General features: G+C 35.5%; 1 non-coding gene across 1 annotated transcript; it reads right to left on the bottom strand.

The window, feature by feature from the left end:
- Positions 1–238: 238 nt before the first annotated feature.
- On the bottom strand, positions 239–342 carry LOC123387959. Its single transcript, XR_006602448.1, has one exon. It is a non-coding gene; the product is annotated as a U6 spliceosomal RNA (small nuclear RNA).
- Between the last annotated feature and the right edge of the window lie 20145 nt (positions 343–20487).

Below are 20487 nucleotides of genomic sequence, written 5' to 3'. Positions count from 1 at the left end.
TAAGAGAGGGAAAACAAGCAGTGGGAGCGGAAGAGGGAGAAGCAGGCTTCCCACAGAGCAGGGAGCCTGATGTGGGGCTAGATTCCAGGACCCTGGAATCATGACCTGAGCCAAAGGCAGATGCTTAACGACTAAGCCACCCAGGCGCCCCTTATTATTATTATTTTTTAGTTAAAGGACAGTTGACATAATGTTACATTAGTTTCAGGTGTACAACACAGTAAATGTGACAAGTCTAAAAACCATTAAATGCTTCACAAATTTGCATGTCATCCTTGCGCAGGGGCCGTGCTAATCTCTGTATCATTCCAATTTTAAAATATGTACTGCCAAACTGAGCACTACTTTCTAATTGTTTACTATAAATATGGTGACAAATTATCTACATCAAAAGTATTCTAAGAAAAGATAACAGGTTATTTGTGTTGAAAGACCCTGAAATAATAAAGACATAAAATGACGGGCCACACTGAACTGCATAATCAAAATGGGAAATAATAGTAGATAAGGAAACCGGAGAAGAGAGGATAGGGCTAGGAGAATTATCAGGAAATATGTGTTTTCTGAGGCTTTGGCACCAGCATTTTACTATTGCTTTATAAGCTAGTTTTATCATGATAGCAAAGATTTTCTGAAAAACCTCACTGCTTTTTTAGAAATGCATTTAAAATATTTAAATAATAGGTATTTCATTGGTTAATGTCAGATATTACCATTTAATACAAAAAATATTTTTAAACTTAATTGCTTCATCTGTATTTTGTTTCTAATAGATGTAGTAACCCAAATACCTACTATTTGAATATTAGTAGATCAAATAAAAATGAACATTTTATTTATTTTCCTGAGTATTTAAATATAGTCTAAGTAATTTAAGTTAAAAGGCATACACTTTTCTTTATTGTGTAAATGTTTCCTTTATTAAAATTGTTAATTTTCATATAAACTAGATCTTTTCTGAAATATATAGTTTTCTTCCACTGTATTATTTTTCAGTCTTTGCCCCATTTCCATATTGCTTAAATTATTGTATGAGCTGAATACCTACAAAAACAAGCAACTTCTTCTTAAATACTTTTCTGAATATTCATGTCAACATTTAACAAAATTCCTTCCACAAACCCCTCATCTGTGGAAATGCTGCTGGGGTTTGAGCTGGCCTACAATTTTTATATGACATACATATATGAGACATATATATATATCTCATATGTAGGTTTGCATTTTAAAAAGTATGAATATCTGTGAAAAAGCTGGTAACACATGAGTTTTAAACATGTTTTCCTATACAAAGTGATTATAATTTCTTTTCAACTCCTTTTAATATCTGATTCTACCAGTGTTGCAATGAGCTTACTTCAAGAGTTTATGAAACAGGAACTATTAGTATATTTTCTTAAACCTAATTTCCTACATTACATTAGTGATTTCAAAACATATAAGGATATTTCTTCAATTTTTCAAACAATTATTATAATTATAATTATCAATTATAAGTGCAGTGTCTATATATTTTTTGAAATAACCTTTTTTTATTTTAAATCAATGAATATGCTAGAATGTTTCTTATAACTTGGTATCTTTATTTGCATACCTCTAAACTAAGCTAGGAACTACTTTTTTTTTTTGCATTGCTTTGGTACTTTGCAACATGTGGCCTAGAGCATATTTTTTAACAGTATTTAAAAAATATATATTCATTTATTTGAGAGAGGGGGGGAGGGAGAGGAGGACTGAAGCGAGGGAGGGAGAGGAAGAGGGGAAAAATCCTAAGCAGACTCTGTGCTGAGCATGGAACGCTCAAGGCAGGGCTCAATCTCAAGACCCTGAGATCATGACCTGAGCCAAAACCAAGAGTTGGAGGCTAAGTGACTGAGTCACCCAAGCACCACTATTTTTACAGTATTTCTGTTTTGCAAATCAGTCTTAGACATGCTTTCTATAAACAGACTCGGTTCTTCTCTTAAAGAACATTTTTGTGGGTGGGAGGGAAGTTGTTCTGGATGGCCGTCAAATCCAAAGTGGGCTTTATAATGTAATGTTTTTCATGTGGGAATATTTAATTATTTAAAAAAATAAAAGTGCCCCAGAACTGAGGTCTGTTTACTTGCTCATTTGTTTATTTTTGAGAAAAGTTTGGGGGGATAATAACCTCTTCACTGTGAAGTCATGATTCACCACAAAACAATAACAATGCATTGTATTTCCCATTTGAAAGAAGTAATCAGTAAGTTAGTCTCTGTATTTGAAAGTTTGATAGAAACATTTGTCATATCACACAACAGAAATTTAAACCTGAGCCGTCAAGTGCTAGTTAGTTAATAGCAATTCAATAAACTCAAACAATTAAGATAAGCTTATCATAGGTAAGACTATAAATTTTGGAGTCCAACAGACCTGCCTTTCAGTTATAATCCTGCCATTTACATGCCTGTAACTGCAAACCACTTACCTCAAGCCTGTTATTCTTAATTCTATTCTCTTTAAAATGTGGTTAACAACAGCAATTACTGAATTCAATTATTGGACTGATAAATGAAATAGTTAACGTGAAGCAGAACAATGCCTGGTGCAGAATAAAAGCTCACAAATGTTAGTTAAAAACAAGATGAGATAAAGTCGTGTATTTTCCCATAGTTAAAATTTCAACACAAAAACCATAAATTTGAGTGTTAAGTATTCTATATTAAATCCAAAACAGTTTAAGTAGAAATATCCACAGGGGTGCCTGGATGGCTCAGTGGGTTAAGCTTCTGCCTTTGGCTCAGCATGATCTTAGGGTCCTGGAATGGAACTCCTACCCACCCCCCACACCTATCCTATCCGCTCTCTGCTCAGCAGGGAGTCTGCTTCTCCCTCCTCCTCTCCCTCTGTGTTCTTTCTCTCAAATAAATAAATAAAATATTTTTTTTTAAAAAGTCCACAAAATGCTATCAAATTCACCACAAGTAATTTTTTTACAACAAAAACAGTGACAAATCAAAAACCAAAACAACAAAATACACAACCATAAGTTAAGTATGCATTTGCAACTTAAATTTCAATAACTGTTTTAAAGTCATACAGTACTATTCATCTGACTGAAGGAAAAGGTAGTTATTTCTCTACATTTTAACTCAATTTCTAAGAGTAGTTGTTCTTGTGCTTTGGTGAGTTGAAGGAGCTTTGAAAGTTAAGGATAAAGCACAAATATTTAAGACAAAGAAAAAATTTGCAGGTAATTGCAGACTCTATTAAAGCCTTAATTAAAGGGCACTAGGAACATGAATTAGCACATCTGAGATTTTAATCAAACTGCTATTTCAACCAATTTATTAATTGACTCCAGGATTAGGCTGTAATGTGCACTGTTAAGATTATGTTCGTGATCTGAAAACCCTACGATTATATCTCACTATTCTTATGTCAGGAATAACCAGGTTGAAATGTGCATTTAGAAGGGATCTCCTTGTTTTATAGGGATACTAGTAGATCTTGTAATAAACATTGATCATTCTATGCTTACAACAGCTAAACCTAAAAAAAAAAAAAAAAGCATGATGCAGAATTCAACAAACATTTTTTGTATGGCTAAATGTTTATAGATATTTTGGTTCATCTAAACAGAAACTAAATTCTTGATTTAAAATATAGTTCAAACAAGAGTTATAGCAAATGGTGTATTGTATTATATAGCACTTATAGTTAACAATACAGTATGGTACACTTCAAAATTTGTTAAGAAAAAAAGATTTCATCTTAAGTTTTCTTACCAGAAAAAAAAAAAAAAGCTAAGTAACACAAGGAAACTTCTGGAAGGGATGGATATGTTTATCACCTTAATTGTGGTTATGGTATCATGGGTATATTCATATGTCCAAGCTCATCAAACTGTATACGTTATGTAAGTGCAGTTTTTTTTAATGTATTAATCATACCTCAACAACACTATAAAAAATTAAAGAAGAATGTCTTTCTGCGTTCTTGGCAGGAATAGAAAAAAAAATATTAGATAGATAAAAATAAAATTCACGATTTTAAAGATATTTTATTTATTTGAAAGAGAGAGAGTCAAGGGCGGAGGAGGGAGAGAAGGAGAAGCAGACTCCCCGCTGAACAGGGAGTCAGACGTGGGGCTTAATCCCATGACTCTGAGATCACAATCTGAATCGAAGGCAGAGGCTAAAACAACTGAGCCATCCAGACACCCCCTTTAAAATAAAATTCATTTTTAAAAATCCTAAAGATAATCATAGTAAAACTAAAAGGTGTTTTCAAACTGTACAGAGCATTCCTATAAATTTCAAACTCAAAATTGTGTCATGGCCTTGACTTAGTCTGTTTGGGCTACTATGACAAAACACAATAGATTGAATGGTTTACACATAGTAAACATTTATTTCTCACAGTTTTGTAGCCTGCAAAGTCCAAGATCAAGGCATGGGCAGATTTGGGGTCTCGTGAGGGTTCCTTACTATCTGTCCCTCTTTTAGTGATAACTTCACATGGCAGAAAGGATGAAGGATTCTGCTGGGACCTCATTCATAAGGCACTAATCCCATTCATCCTCACGATGACTCTGCCCTCATGACCTAATCTAATCACCTTTCAAAAGTGCCACCTCAGGGTACCATCACTTTGATGATCAGATCTCAACATAAAAATTTTGAGAGGACACAAATACCCAATCTATACTGGGCCTAGCTTATCCTGAAGTCTTTAATCAGTTGATTGCCCTTCTATATTTTTGGTCATAAAATAGAGATACATAGTCTCATATAGTCTTCTGCATATATATGTGTATATATATATATTTTTTTAATTTTTTATTTTTTATAAACATATATTTTTATCCCCAGGGGTACAGGTCTGTGAATCACCAGGTTTACACACTTCACAGCACTCACCAAAGCACATACCCTCTCCAATGTCCATAATCCCACCCCCTTCTCCCAAACCCCCTCCCCCCAGCAACCCTCAGTTTGTTTTGTGAGATTAAGAGTCACTTATGGTTTGTCTCCCTCCCAATCCCATCTTGTTTCATTGATTCTTCTCCTACCCACTTAATCCCCCATGTTGCATCACCACTTCCTCATATCAGGGAGATCATATGATAGTTGTCTTTCTCTGCTTGACTTATTTCGCTAAGCATGATACGCTCTAGTTCCATGTTGTCGCAAATGGCAAGATTTCATTTCTTTTGATGGCTGCATAGTATTCCATTGTGTATATATACCACATCTTCTTGATCCATTCATCTGTTGATGGACATCTAGGTTCTTTCCATAGTTTGGCTATTGTGGACATTGCTGCTATATATATATGTATATTTTTTAAAGATTTTATTTATTTATTTGTCAGAGAGAGAGCAAGCGAGAGCGAGCACAGGCAGACAGAGTGGAAGGCAGAGTCAGAGGAAGAAGCAGGCTCCCTGCGGAGCAAGGAGCCTGATGTGGGACTCGATCCCAGGACACTGGGATCATGACCTGAGCCGAAGGCACCTGCTTAACCAACTGAGCCACCCAGGCGTCCCTATATATGTGTATATTATAATAAAGTTGTTATCTGCTTCAGAGTGAAATGGATCCCCTCAGGGGCGCCTGGGTGGCTCAGTGGATTAAGCCTCTGCCTTCTGCTCAGGTCATGATCTCAGGGTCCTGGGATCGAGCCCCATTTCGGGTTCTCTGCTCAGTGGGGAGCCTGCTTTCCTCCTCTCTCTCTCTCTCTCTCTCTCTGCCTGCCTCTCTGCCTACTCGTGATCTCTGTCTGTCAAAGAAATAAATAAAATCTTAAAAAAAAAAAATGGATCCCCTCCTTCTGTAAATAGGTTATGTATTATTCTGCTTGAAGGCAAAAGTAGCAAACTGAATATCCTTATAATTTTTTTTCTCCCAGGTGATTTTTAATACCAGCTTATATTCTTATCTCACCAAATAAATAAGAAAAGAAATACTCCTTTACCTTAAATATAGTTTTTTTGAATTCATAACATGTTTTTAAAGTCTTTGGAAAACAAAAGCAAATGGCAGTTATGAATTTTCTAGTAGCTACACTTTTTTAGCTTTAACAGTAACAGTAGTACCACCTCAGAAGTCTAGTTGTGGGACGCCTGGGTGGCTCAGTTGGTTGGACGACTGCCTTCGGCTCAGGTCATGATCCCGGAGTCCTGGGATCGAGTCCCGCATCAGGCTCCCAGCTCCATGGGGAATCTGCTTCGCTCTCTGACCTTCTCCTCGCTCATGCTCTCTCTCACTGTCTCTCTCTCAAATAAATAAATAAAATCTTTAAAAAAAAAAAAAAAGAAGTCTAGTTGTTAGTGAGACTAACGAGTGTAAGAACAGATTTTGTTTAGCTTTTTGTTTGTTTTCTATTTTGGGGTGAGTTAATATCAAGACTTTGACATTGACAAGTATATTAATCATGCCTCTTTATTTTATTTATATATTTATTTTTGTATATTTCTGAAGCTTTGAAGCCTGGGGCCTTGCTGACCCTAGAGAGACTACTCCCAAGGGTGGCCAATTCCTAGAGGTGATAGTAAAGGATTCACTGGTAAGGGTGTCTTTCATATGCGAACCACCAATCCAATCCCACATCCCAATACCTCTTCTATCACTCTCCAGGGCTCTTAAGCTCCAGGCTACTAGCTCCCAGCCCCTAAGCACTCAGGGCCCGGTACCAGACATCTAGAAAGAGCTGCTAGACCCCAGAGTCCACTGGAATTATGCAAACTTGCCAATTCTAAACCTGCTTACCTGCCTTGTCCTTTTCTTCACATAGAAACCACAGTAGAGGTTTTTGTCCATGCTTTCCCCCTGTTCCCTTTGCCTCCTTACTGACCCTGGGACTTCCCCATGTGACACCTACATATGTGGTATGCCTCCTCCCCTTAGAAATTGGGAGTAAAAAGTTATCCTTTCAGTGGCACTTGTCTCCTGATCTGTTGGCCTCACTATATCTGATTAATAATAATGTCTAAATTTTAAAACGGTGAGCATAAAATGGTTGTACTGTTAAGAAAACATATATATGCTGCCATTTCTAGACATGGTGTGACTTTCTAGTCATGCCTAAGTGTGAAGGAAAAAAATAATGTTGCTTTAAGTAAATATTTTTAAGTGTCATGCTTTCCATCAATCCATCAAGGGCTAGAAGGCCTGCTACCAGTAGAGTTAGTTTATGAAGCAACAGTTCAAGTTACATCTGGCCAGAAGCAGCCTGATGAAAATACTCTCTCATGTCCCCCAGTAACCAATCTTTTTCAGGCTCTTACCTTACAAATTAAAGGTTCCTCACTTTTACCCATAAGGAAAAATGGCTGAGGCACACAGGACCAGTGTTTATATATAAGGATTTTTTAATTCACATTGTAAAAATGTTTATATATAAGGATTCTTTAATTCAAAATTGTAAAAATAACAATTTATAGACTTCCTATCTGTCAAAATTCTTTAACATGAAAGTAAACCTGATGTTTCATTTTCACTTCACTATTGTAAAATCTTCCCCTTTCCACCTCTCTCCCATCCAAGCTTACAACCTTTCTGCTTTTTAAAGCTCTACCTGGTCCAACAATATTCAGGTGCAGATTTTAATAGAATGCATGAGCAAAAATGATTTTCTCACCTCTCAATATGCCATCACACACTAGCATGATAAAACAGATCATTAAACTTAATATAGGAGACATCATGGAATAGCCTATTTTATTTATTATCTTTTCAATAAGTTTAAGTTCAAGACCTGATTGACACTGGACAGTGGCTGACATTGATGGATACAAAAACTACCTATGGATTATTTTAAGTACTTTTATAGCCACCATTTCTCTTAATCAGTAACCACTCTCTGCATGACCATCCATTTCTATATAGTCAGTTAAATAAAGAAAACTGCATGTGGTTGAGTAGATCAATATTATTGACTTATCAAATAAGATTGATATGTCCATAATGAGTTTAAAAATGTTTTAAGACTAATATATTATGAAAATAATTGCCTATCATCATTACTTTGGCTAAATAGCACAATAATCATCAACCAACCACCTATTGATAGTGATGTGATAATTGCTCCTTCACTTTTACCATTTTTATCTTAAGGATTAATCAATTTTTAAACTGTCTTAATTCAACTTCCTCAATTTCTCTTCTTCTAATCCTTCCCTTTCTATTAGGAGGTCAGGCTGTCTTCATGCTCCTCTGAATTGCTGCGGGTAGCTTTCTAGTCACTCTACCTGTACTTTCATCCCTTAATAAATCATCCTCCAGAGTGCTGCCACAAAAACAGGGCTCGTGGAGGAACAAGTCTGTCCCATGCACAATACTCTTCGGTGATTGCTATTACCTAATGGGTACCATAGTAATTTACTAACATGGCATAAAGTGTCCTCCAGAATCTACTGTTTTCACACATTTTATACAACATGGTCCAACAATCTAGACTATTGCAATCTGCAAACATGGCATGCTCATTTACATCTCTTGCATATATGGTTGACCCTTGAACAACACGGGTTTGAACTGCAAGGGTCCATTTATACATGGATTTTTTTAAATAAATACAGTACTATAAATGTATTTTATCTTGTGATTTTCTTAACATTTTCTTTTCTCAAATTTACTTTATTGTAAGAATATAATATTTAAGATATATTAGATACAAAATATGGTTTAATCAATTCTTCATGTTATTGGTAAGACTTCCAGTCAACAGGAGGTGATTAGTAGTAAAGTTTTGGGGGAGTCAGATGTTATACAGGAATTTTCATTTGTGTTGGGGGCATTAGGGCCCTAATTCCTGCATTATTCAAGGATCAACTGTTTTATTTTTTCCTTTTCAAATGCTTTCTTACTAAGTTACCCCTGACTCAAGAAGCCCTTCCATGGCATTTTTCATGATTTGTCTATGCACACATTGGCATGCTCTATACTTCCCTTGCTACCTGAACATACTGAAGTGTAAGTATTAGTTTCATTTTTTCTTATAATTGTGTGCATGTGAGCCTCTCTAGTAGGCTATAATCTCTTTGAGGTCAGAAAATATAAATTATCATATATATGACTCAGATAGAGTCCCGTACATACAATGTGTCCTTAATTTACACAGTCATCTATTCCAAGTAGTTGAATAACTGAGTGGATGTGGAGCCCCTGAGAGTCATAGTAGAAGGATAATACTGGATATAATTTTCCATCACTTTAAGTCTGATAAACTGCTATCTAGGTAAATGTTAAGATACTAACTTCTAAGTTCCTTAAAGGCAGAAACAATGTGTGAACAGTTTACTCCCGTGAAACACCACCAGACAAACCAATTGTTTCAGGAAAGCTATGCTTATGTTTATGATACTCAATGCAGTAAGGGAGAACATCACCTTTACTGAGTCTTAAACTATCTTAGAACAAAATTGTTTCATGCAAATACTATAACAGGTCCTTGACCTATCTGAAATGTCTGGACCTATCTGAAATATCCATATGTCAGCTTTCACAGGAAATCTTAAGAGATTTTGCAATGTTCATTTTGATTACTTAGGCATCATATTGTGCACTGAATTTTCAAACATGAAAACAGAATCCAATTAAATTGAAGAAGAATTATTGTGCATCATCCATGTGAAAGACAATTTGTTATATTCTAGGGAGTTAACATAAATAAAATAATCATTTCTTTCGAAGGTTAATAAAACATGCAGGGCCTTACCATCTAGCAGAGAAGACATCTATTTATATAATTAAATAATAAAATAGATACAGAGTTGTATCAAGTATGTGTTGTAAGAGCTTAAAGGAGGGAAAATGTACTTCTGTGTGGAGTCTACTTCAGAATATAATTTTGGACACCATTCCTAACTTCAATCTCACTTTCCTTCACCTTTTCATTTGTTCTTATCAATTGATATGCATATATACATATGCACAGAAGAACTTTTCCTTTCTGAATGTACTTTAAAATTTTTATATTCTCTCTTTCCTTTGACAGGGGATCAAAACTAGAGAAATGTTCCCGAGTTTTAGTCCTAAAAGACACTTGCAGGATTGATCTCAGAAAACAAAGAACTGTCATTCTTAGCCAAAGCTAGCATGTAATTTTTCCTTGTGGCCCCTCCTTAGCCAGCTGATGATTGGTAAGTCTAACCAGTGAGGACTTGTAATTGGTCATTCCAAATGAGTTTGGCCAGTCATCCTTTTTGCTGCCATGGCATCCAAATCAAACTCTCTTTCCACTAAATAAAAATCAACCAAATATCTAAGTCATTACCTGTGCCCCCAAATGCTTTCTGGAAACTGCAACAGTATGTCAAATATATCAAATAGCCAGCAGCAAATGGGGCTGAGTCTGTGTTTATGTTGGGGTAGAAGTTTGAAGTTTATGCACATTTTGAATAGTAACCACTTAGTTTTGCAAGACTTTGAAAATGACACGAAAGATAATGATGACTTTCCCAGGTTAAAAGGGTCAGGCAAGATCCTTTTGCATTGAAGTTAGTAGAACACAAGATGCTGATTGCTTTTTTCCTAGGTGTATCCAGAGGTAGAATTAAGTAACTCTGATGAGTGCATAGCATTAACTTAAAAAATAATGTCTGTTTTTGGGAGAAATTAAAAAAAATTACAAATGCACCAAAAATAATAAAATACTTAGGAATAAACTTAACCAAAGAGGTGAAAGACCTATGTTCCAAAAACCTAACAATAATGAAAGAAAATGGTATGAAGATGACACAAGCAAATGGAAACATATCTCATGTTCATGAATTAGAAGAAGTAATGTTATTAAAATATCCATATTACCCAAAAGAATCTACAGATCCAATGCAATCCCTGTCAAAACACCAGTGGCATTTTTCACAAAACTAGAACAGATAATACTAAACTTTGTAAAGAACCACAGAAGACCCTAAATACCCAAAACAATCCTGAGAATGAAAAACAAAACTGGAGGTATCACAATACCAGATTTGAAGATATACCATAAAGCTGCAATAATCAAAACAGTATGGTACTGGCACAAAAACAGACATATAGGTAAATGGAACAGCATAGAGACCCCAGAAATAAACCATGATCAATATGGTCAATGAACCCATGATAAAGGAGGAAAGAATATATACTAGGGGGGAAAAAGGATGAATCTTGCCATTTCCAACAGTATAGACAGATCCAGAGAGTAAAATGCTCAGTGAAATAAATCAGTCATAGAAAAACAAATACCATGTGATTTCAGTCATATATGGAACTTAAGAAACAAAACAAAGAAAAAAAAAGATAAACAAAAACCAGACACTTGACTGTAGAAAACAGACTGATGTTTACCAGACAGGAGGTGGGTAAGGGGATGGGTGAATGAAGTAGGTAAAGAGGGATGAAGAGTACACTTACCATGATGAGCACTGAGTAATGCCTAGAATTGTTGAATCACTATATTGTACACCTGGAACCAATATAACACTGTATGGTAAGTATACAGAAATAAAATCAATAAAAAGAGAATATATAATGGGGGAAAAGACATCCTTTTTAATAAATGGTACTGGGAAAACTAGACAACTACATGTAAAAGAATGAAACTGGATTACTTTCTAACACCATACACAAAAATTAACTCATAATGAATTAAAGATTCAGACATGAAACCATAAAAAGATCCTAGAAGAGAACATAGAGAGTAATTTCTCTGATATCAGCCATAAAAACATTTTTTAGATATGTCGCCTAAGGCAAGGGAAATAGCAGCAAAAATAAACTATTGGGACTAAATCAAAATAAAAATCTTTTGCATAGCAAAAGAAACCATTGACAAAATAAAAAGACAACCTAGTGAATGGGAGAAGATATTTGTAAATGATATATCTGATAAGAGGCTAATATCCAAAATATATAAAGAACTCAAACAACACAACACCAAAAAAAAAAAAAAAATTCTATTTTAAAAAAAAATGGGCAGAGGACCTGAATAGACCTTTTTGTTTTTGTTTTTATTTCCCAAAGAAGACACACAGATGGCCAAGAGACACACAGAAAGATGCTCAGCATCACTAATCATCAGGGAAACGCAAGTCAAAACCATGATGAGATATCACCTGTTAGAATGGCTAAAATCAAAAATATGAGAAAGGTCAAGTGTTGGCAATGATGTAAAGAAAAAGGAACCAGCATGCACTGTTGGTAGGAATGTGGAAAGCAGTATGAAGGTTTCTAAAAGTGTTAAAAATAGAAATATCATATGATCCAATAATTCCACTATTGGGTATTTATCCAGAGAAAACAAAAACACTAACTCAAAAAGATACATATATTTCTTTTATTTCAACAATATTTACAGCATTATGGAAGCATTATGGACGTGATCTAAGTGTCCATCAACAGAAGAAAAGACAAAAGAAAAAATACACACACACACACACACACACACACACAAATAAACAAAATGTGGAATATTACATAGCCATAAAAAGGATGAGACTGTGCCATTTGAGACAACAGAGACCTAGATGGTATCATGCTAAGTGAAACAAGTCAGACTGAGAAAGACAAATACCATAGGATTCCACTCATAAATTAGAATCTTAAAAAAAAGAATAAATAAAAAGTAGAATCAGATCTATAAATAACAGATAACAAACTGAGGCTTACTGGGGGGAGGTGGGTAGGAGATTAGGTAAAATGGGTGGAGGGGATAGGGACCCTCCTGTTGTGGAATGAGTAAGTTTTGTGAATAAAAGGCAGATCATACAGGCAATGATATTGTAATAGTCACATAATAGGCCAGATAGTAGCTACAGTTGTGAACATACCATAATGTACAAACTTGTCAAATCACTAAGTTATACACCTGAAACTAATGAAATATTGTGTGTCAATTATATTCAAATAAAAAGAAGTAATGAAAGAGAAAAAATAAAGAAGCCAGAAAGGCAAAATCCACATAGTTTACATACATACATACATACATACATACATACATACATAATAAATTTAGAGCCGTCGGTAGATAGAACAAACAGAACTGAATTATCTTCTCATGCTGTGAGTGCTCATTCATATTGTGTTAAATTTTCTCTTGTTTAGTTACAGTAGATAGAGTTAGCTAAATATTTATAACCTAAGGTGGTCCAGCTTGTCTCATATATTTATCATTTGAATAAATTTATAAAAAATTATTGAACTTCTCAAGTCTTATTTTTATGGCCTAGGAAAAGGGAGTGTTACCTGCTTCATGATGTTATTATAAGAACTGAAGAAAGAGTATATTGCATATAGTAAAACCTTACTGAGTTTGATCGGGTATCAAGGAGCAAACTGAAGAGATGGTGATTTGGTATTTGGAAAGCGGTCTGTGACTTTTAGAAAGGAGTTCAGTGGGATAATACTGACAAGAGGAAAATCCCTAGGGATTATGGAAGAGTCGTAGTGAGAATATGTGGATAGCAACTCTAAGCTGATTTTTCAGGAAATTTGTTATTTAAAGGAAATATATGTTTGAATTAATGGAAAGTCAGACAGACAAAAATTGGTTTAAAATATGGCTATAATGGTTATAATGTTTTCAATGATCAGTTAAAAATGATTATAATTTTTGACACATCTCCCATTAGGACATGTAATCTATGTCTCTAGCCTTGAATCTGGGTGGTGACTGCTACAACCAATAGAAGATGATGAAAATGACAACCTGTGACTCAAGGTTGGGTCGTCAAATATCATGCAGCCTCAGAGCACCTGGGTGGCTCAGTTGATTAAGCAGCCAACTCTTGATTTTGGCTCAGTTCATGACCTAAGGGTCCTGGGCCTGAGCCCTGTGTGGGGCTCCCTGCTCAGTAGGGAGCCTGTTGAGGATTATCTCTCTCCCTCTGTCCCTCCCTGTGCTTTCTCTTTCTCTCTCACAATTTCTTAAATAAATAAATACTTCTATATGTTTAAAAAATCATGTAGCCTCTGCCTGGGTCTCTCGGACTGTCATTTTCTAGACACTCATTCTCAGAACCCAGCTGCTATGTTATGAGAAGCGCAAGTCCATAAGAATGACAAGTATTCATGTTTCATTTGAAAGTTTCGGCTAAGCCCAGGCTTTGAGCCAAGACGGCACCAGTCATGGGAGCGGGGAAGAAAAGCCTTCCAATTAATTCTAGCTCTAGAGTTTCAAGCTACCCTGAGATATTAGGACTTCCTTGCAGAGGCCCTGACACCTTTGAGCAGCAAGTCATGTCTGCTGTGCTCTGCCTAATTCCTGACTCATGACATCCAACAGCAGAATAAAATGGTTGATGTTTAGGTCCCTAATTTTGGACTGGTACTGTTTAATAAATAGCATCAGATAACTAGAAAAAAAAATGTTTATTAAATCATGAAGAAAGTTTGAGGTTGTTTGTAAGTCAAGGAGACAAAAAACAAACAAACAAACAAACAAACAAAGAGTTATAAGGAAATAATTAATAATAGACCAGGAAAGGAAAACAGTAAGGCTCTAAGGTCTACCAGAATAGAGGGGATTAATGGGAAGAGAAAAAGTTGGTAATCAAGTCTCTCGGGCTCTACAGATGGCTGCCAGAAGAAGAAATTCAGGACAAATCTGTGATCAGCAAGAGTAGCAAAATCATGCACAGCAAGTACTTACTGAATACCTAGTATGTTCCACATACAAATTCTCCCCCGCCCCCTGTCACATGCACACACAATTTCAATTTTTGTCACCCACCTTAATATTCTTTATTGTCATGTTCTAACACTTTCTTGACAATCCTTTGCACATTTGAAAAATCTTTTCAAAAGAGAGCTTTTATAATATCTTATAATTATTATTCAAGACATTGTTCCATTTGATTTTTTTAAAATTGTACTTAATGATGTCTGATTTCATGATGCACTCATTGCTCCTTTCTCATAGACAGAATTAAATCTGGCTGCTGGTACTTTACAAAGAATATTTGAGAAATGTGGCAAAATCTTGCCATCAACCATCTGTTTGGGGAACTGTTTCTTTTCATAGAAAACATAGAGCTTATTAACAATTGAGACTTGTGATTTCTTACCAGAGGAGACTTAGAAGTGTCCAGCAAAATACAACCACTTGCTCTTCTAATGCATTCTCCAAGTCAATCAATAAAGCATGGTTAAAAACATCTTCGAAACATTAAATCAAATTCATTTTCTACTTTTTTAAATATGTGGATTGTAGATTGTAGACCTGTCTACCTAAAAATACAAACAATCAGTTAAATCTTCTAAGTCTTTGTTTCCATGTTGTCTTCTTGTAATGGATAGCAACATGAGAATTACAAAAAACATCTTCAGGTTTGAGAGGAAAATTATATATATTGAGCAGAGTCTACAATTGCAAGGGCACTGAGCTCTTGTAATTGAGTGGCAGCTACTCCCTTTGGAAGGGCATATTTTTACAGTGTGCTCTATTCCCCACATCTTTATTGTTTTGAACATAGACTGTCACTTCAGTAGTCCTTATAAGCATCTGAGTTTGCAAGCCCTCTTCTAAGCCATATCTTAAAAGCAAAAGATTTAAGCCTGCATTTCCAGCTGGCAACTGCAAAACTTAATTCCAAACAGCTTGCATTGATCCTTAAATATAAAACTTTCCTAACTTGGTCTGGTAAAAATCCTCCCAAATACTGCAGCTAGAAGCTATGTGCTTTATTCTTCTGTTTCCTTGTTCTCTCCCATTATCATTGATTAATAATGAGGACAGGTCTTATAGATTCAGCTTTTATAATATATTCCCTCTCCTAGTCCCTCATTACCTCTTACCTAGGAACATTACAGACTCTACATAATAATTTCACAAAAATTCATCCTATATATCTCCACTAGGTTAATCATCCAAATGTATAACTTTAACCATACAACTATGTTGCTAAGAAAACTTTCAGAAATTTTCAGTTGCCAACAAATTAAAAAAATAAAATTCTCAACTTAGCATTCTAGGCCATTCAAAACAGGAACCAATGTGTTCTTCTTAGATCAGAGCATTTTAGAACTGGCATGACCTTAATGATTTCTAGTGCAATTCCCTGTATGTGTAGCTGAGAAAACTGGGTCTCAAAGGGCTAAGTGACTCATCCATAATTCAATAGATAGTTAGCTGAGCAAAGATAAAAACTTAACTCTCCAGAATAAGTTCTCAGGACTACTTCCACACTCATCAACCGAACTACCTGTTCTAGCCAAAGCCTGGTTCATGGTCTTTATCGCATTCATCACTACCAACATCTGACCCAGTGCTGTTGAGACTATCTCAAAGGTAATTCTGTCCTAGAAAGTTTTGCTTAACTCTCCTCCTTGCTCTCAGAGTGAGACCTTTCCATATTTTTAAAGTACATTATAAATTGTAATTTTGCTACGGCATTTACCATGTTCTCTTTTACATTTTAGCAGTTTGCCCCATCTACAGTCTTGTAAGCACACTGGGGAAGAGACTGAAGGAAGACACTACACTCTTACAGCAGCTGGCACAGTGTCTTGAACCAGACAATCTGAATGGTCACGGAATTCCCAACCCAACTGATGTGGGAAACAGAGGCAGAAGAAAAATTATTAAATATCCGTACCCACTGACAAGCCCTGTAAAAGGCAGAGTGACATTCCTCTAGGGACTCAATTTCCTCCACCTGGAGGCTTTGCTTAGGGCAAAAGGCAACCCTAGCCTGCCCGACCTACCCCCTACCAGAATTCTGAAGTCTACTTTAACTATTCCTTCGAAAACTATCTCTAAACCCTCCAGATAAGTGTTGACAATCATTCCCAAACACATGCCCCACTGATATACATTTAAAGGGTCTCACAACAAAGTTTTTATTACTGGTAATGAATAACCTTTTCCCAACAATAGCTAGCCCCTCAAGGTCCTGGAAACCCTCCTTCCTAAATTCCTTAGAGACTTGGGCCATTATATGCTTACTTGTAAGCATGTAATGGGCCACTCCTCACAAGCCCTGGACAGCAGCTCTTTCTGCCTACAGGGCCTGTCCCCAACCACCATTTTGCACCAAAGATGTCTCAAGAATTCTTTCTTGGTCTTTGGCTCTGGACCTCACTCCACCGAACCTCACTTATACCCTAAGACTTCATCACAACCTTTCTCCCTCTCAACTTTGTCTTTCGGTAACAACGTCTGTTAGGAACTACTAATTAGGAATTTCTCCCCCTGACTCAGGATGCTTCTTTTCCAAATGATTCCCATGGATTTGCTTCTTTCACATTTGCAGATGCTAGGGGTTATATTTTATTTTTGTGTATCTTAAGCACATAACTGATTTTTTTTAAAAAATCTTAGAAACAGAGAGAGAAAGAGACCGGGAGAGCATGCAGGGAGGGGCCAAGAGAGAGAAGCAGGATTCCCACTGACTGCAGATCCCCAAAGTGAAGCTCAAACTCAGGAACCTGAGATCTTAACCTGAGCTACCCAGGCACTGCCCCACATAACTGATTTAAATAACAACTTCCCTCCCTTTGGCCTATCAGTATCATCAATGATTTGCAGAGCTTTATAAAGCATCATTACAAGTCTGAAGGGCTGTACCAAACTAAATTTAGACTGAGAATTGTCCACTCACACAGCCCCAGATCTCTGAGTCTATCTGGATTGTGTGTTTGTGGAAAATCTAAATCAGGACTCTGGTCTCTGCTATTACACCCTAAGAAATAAGCAGTTTAATACTTACTTAGCTTAATATGTATTACTAAGTAATTTTAATTTCATCAAACTGTTCATTCCAGTTATAGCTCCATGCTGTGTTGTGAAATTTAATCAAATATTAATTTGAATTCAGGTCATAACACTTCTAGTTATCTCTTCATAATTAAAAAAAATTTAATTAATTGAAGAAAGAATGTACTTATGTCTAGAATTGCCTGTCTGCTACTTCTTTGTTTTGCTGAAAAATAAAATAATTAATGCTAAATGCAATAATGATCTGTCCTATTTTTAGATATACAAATACGGTTGAGGGTATTTTATTTAAGATGACTGAGGCTGATACAAATTAATCTTCTTTTAACTTTAACCTATGCTATCTTCTTGCTGTACGTATATGTGAAGCCTTATTTAATCATTAAACTTAAAATTAAAATTATCACAACTACCCATTCACTTAACATTTAGAAATACTTAACTGTCAACTCATTTCATAAGCCAAGGTAAATACTGTAAAATATTTAAATGATTGCTTATTTTCTTCTTGGTTTCTGTATCAGTTTTGTATTGCCTGCCAATGTCAGGCCTTTTTAAACAAACTTTCTTATATTTGAAAAGCCAAATTTCACTCCCTATCAGTTTTCTTTAAGTACACTGAAGGGAAAGACTAAGTTCTATTAGCAATGAGCACATTGCTTTGAAGCTAGCAGGTGCTCAAGGAATATTTTTTGAATTGCTATTGAACCCCAAGCCCTATCTTTCCTTTATTTCAATTTCACCTTCCTCTGCATTTTTCTATCACCTTAGAAATATACTCTTTCCCAAGCACATAAATTGAATTTTTAAATTAAGAATAATAATAAATGTATAATTTTAGATTTTTGGAATATCATAATTGCTATGTATAGTCTAAATTAATCAAAATGTATTAGATCACATTAGTATCTACATGATTCAATGGACACCTATAATGTGCTTACATGTGGTACCAGTAACTAGAGCCCTAAGGGATCCAAAAATGGGTAAGACATGGTCCTAATCCTGAGGAGCTCATGATATATAAAACAGATTTTTAAAGAATGCCACACTAATCCATGTGGAAGGTGAGAACTTAAACTGGGAAGATTTGTAGTGTTTATTTGCTTTAGATTAGGAACAACAACAGAAACAGACATGTGTGAAGACATTCAAAAACTGCTCAAATTCCTCTTTTTGTATCCAGAGGTTTCTTTATCTACATAGAGAAAACCTTCTCCATATAATCACTGATATTTTCAATAGGTAGTACACATCCAATAACCATATGCTGGTAAGTGAATGGGCTCTGAGTGATAAGTAAATGAGTTAAGTGTTACTATAGGGAATATATTTACACCTACCTCCATATGGAGACATTTGTTTTGATACTTCCCAATTATGCTAATAAGCACACTGAAGTATAGTCCATTTAAACCTGCTGTCTGCCAAATGGTTAGGATATAATGCCCAGCATCCCCCCTTTCTCTTTGTGATTATATTAAGAATTGATAATGTGATTTTTTAATTCTACAATTCCTGTTCCTTAAAATGAACAGTAGTTCATGTTCTTCTGTCTAATGTGATTAAGCTAGAGAAACTGGAGTCCACATTTGGTATGAAGCCATCATATTGTTCACTCAATGTGGACACCCCCAAAAGCGTATTTTCTCAGTGTCTACATAGTACTTCCTGTTTAACACCATTATCCATCTCTAGCCAATAGTAACTTCAGATGGCAAATAAAACTAAATCGCTGATTTGGCAGAGAATATGACATCACAAAACAAGTATAAGAATGCTTCACATTTTAACTATGTGCATGTGGACTTTAATAGCTTTAAAAATCACCGTTAGTTTCGTAATGTTCATTGCACGTTTGAGAAGAATTATATCAAGCTTTTAGTTTTCAATATTTCGGTAGTCAGTCAACAATAAAGCTTCTGGCAAAGACAGTGGTAAGAGATAGAAGGCATGTTTTCTTCCTTGAAGTTACTTACATGTAGTCAGGAAGCAGTTTAAGATAAATATCAGAACACTAATTACTAATTATATATTTTAAATTTATTATTGAATAATTAGATATTAATTCAAAGTAATACATGTATATTAATGCATACACACACATACATACACACAGATTACTTAGTCTCAGCTCTTTGGAATTTGCCCTTGGCTAGAGAGAGCTGTCTTACCAAAGGAACTCTTCCTTCTCAGGAGCACCTAACTCTAATGACTGTTTGATAAGGATGAAACTCAACCCCCTCTATGCATCATGGTAGAACTCCGAAGGGACTATTCAGACTTCAAGGCTCACTGGGGCTTTGGCTAAGACCTATTTTGAGACTGCATTTTCACCAACTCCTTTCTCTAATATTTCTTCCTTCCTTTTCCTTATACAACTGTTGACCCTAATAACTTATAGTTGATAAAATTATTTTGATGAAGATGCTGATTATTCACCTTCAATCCATGAAAAAGCATAAAGTAGGGCACGAGTTGAGTCAACTATGATGAACATAGCACAGAAGAGTGAGAACCTTGGTTTTCATCTATTATTTTAAAGAACTGAATTCATTTTAGGGTTAACCATATATACTTAAATATGATGATATGAGGACATAGAGTAGATACTTTATTCATTAATTAAAAACTTATTCAGTATCTATCATATTCGGCATGTCTGCTGGGTGCTGAGGTTAAAAATAACAAATGGCCGCCCCCCCCCTTTTTAATGATTTTATCTTTAAGTAATCTTTGCACCCAATTTGGGGCTCAAATTTACAATCTCAAGATCAAAAGTCTCATACTATACCAATTGTGCCAGGCAGGGCCCTCTTACAT

Source organism: Mustela putorius, unplaced genomic scaffold, assembly GCF_011764305.1.
Source record: "Mustela putorius furo isolate JIRA1106 unplaced genomic scaffold, ASM1176430v1.1 tig00003867_pilon_pilon_pilon, whole genome shotgun sequence".
Lineage (NCBI taxonomy): Eukaryota > Metazoa > Chordata > Mammalia > Carnivora > Mustelidae > Mustela > Mustela putorius.
The sequence above is the reverse complement of the archived record's forward strand: the minus strand, read 5'-3'. Positions and strand labels throughout refer to the sequence as shown.